The sequence below is a fragment of the Suncus etruscus genome, chromosome 10 (genome assembly GCF_024139225.1).
Source record: "Suncus etruscus isolate mSunEtr1 chromosome 10, mSunEtr1.pri.cur, whole genome shotgun sequence".
NCBI classification, from domain to species: domain Eukaryota; kingdom Metazoa; phylum Chordata; class Mammalia; order Eulipotyphla; family Soricidae; genus Suncus; species Suncus etruscus.
In genome coordinates this window covers 65596509-65597710 of record NC_064857.1, presented here as the reverse complement: position 1 = coordinate 65597710, position 1202 = coordinate 65596509, and the positions used below count along the sequence as shown (strand labels likewise).

The window sequence follows — 1202 nt, the reverse complement described above, 5'->3', positions numbered from 1 at the left end:
TTTATTTTTCACCTCAAATAATTCTGATAGCACAGGCTTATTTTCAGGGGAATTAGGTGAACATCATATCAATTCCCACTCTATGATATTTTTGTGTGTTTGTGTGTATAAAAATACCATTCGACTTAATTGCCATCTGAACATATGCCCTTTTCTTTTTTCCACCTTGCCTCTACCACATTAGCTACATTTGGATATTATTTATTTCCAATGTCTGGAAAGGATTATCATTTGGGCACTCGAAAACTTCAGGACCCAACATGGGTTATTCTTTCTTCTCCTGAAAATCCTTTACTATTAAAAAGAAAATATGGTCACTGGGACACTGTTATTATTTGTTCTTTTTATAATCACCTCTGTACTTCCAGCTCATCAAGCAGAAGGAATGGGTGGCATTGGTGACACATAGAAAGAAAGTGTTACTTTCCCTTTTTTTTTTTTTTTAAATATGGAACGCTTCACGAATTTGCGTGTCATCCTTGCGCAGGGGCCATGCTAATCTTCTCTGTATCGTTCCAATTTTAGTATATGTGCTGCCGAAGCCCAAGCTGTGTGTTTACTTGTGTGGAGTAACGTTGTGACAGCTGTTGTCCAACCAAACAAGCTTCCAGGAATTGGACCCCTCTGATGCTTTATGTTGGACAGTAAAACCTTCCTGACTGACTCCATATGGCGCAGTCTTCGAAGTCCAGCCCTCAATATTTGCATCCCTGTCTCACTGAGGATGCTAAAATTGGTGGAAATTGGGCTTGGATTCCATGAAGCCACTATCAAATCAACGGAGCCCACCAACATCAGAAACATCTGCAGCCTCATTATGAAGGTTACATTGCTTTAGTTCCTTCTATAAACAAGAGACATATTTCAGAATATGGAGGATTATCCAGGTTTCTTTGGCCCAGTTTCTCACTTCACTAGGTATCACCTTTTCTCTGTGTTGGAAATTCAGCTGGAATCAGTAAGAGCTTCTGGAAACTAGTCAACACTTCATTCTTGCTTTTACTCACAGGAGTTCTGTCTATTCCAGGACCATTTCATAGAGCAGCAGATACTTTTTGGGAACAGAATCTTATACAGAAAACTCTTAGACTGTTGACTGTATTCACTGAAAAAAAATCTAAGATTGCCTTGATAGTCACCAGGACCTGAATCTCACTCTTCCCTAACTAGTTAAGTGATCCTTGTATTCTTTCTTCACTAAG

The 1202-nt window shown here is 39.1% G+C and overlaps 1 non-coding gene across 1 annotated transcript; it reads right to left on the bottom strand.

The window, feature by feature from the left end:
* Positions 1-442: 442 nt before the first annotated feature.
* LOC126021493 (U6 spliceosomal RNA) lies at positions 443-545 on the bottom strand. The gene has a single exon (XR_007500005.1). It is a non-coding gene; the product is annotated as a U6 spliceosomal RNA (small nuclear RNA).
* Positions 546-1202: the final 657 nt, after the last annotated feature.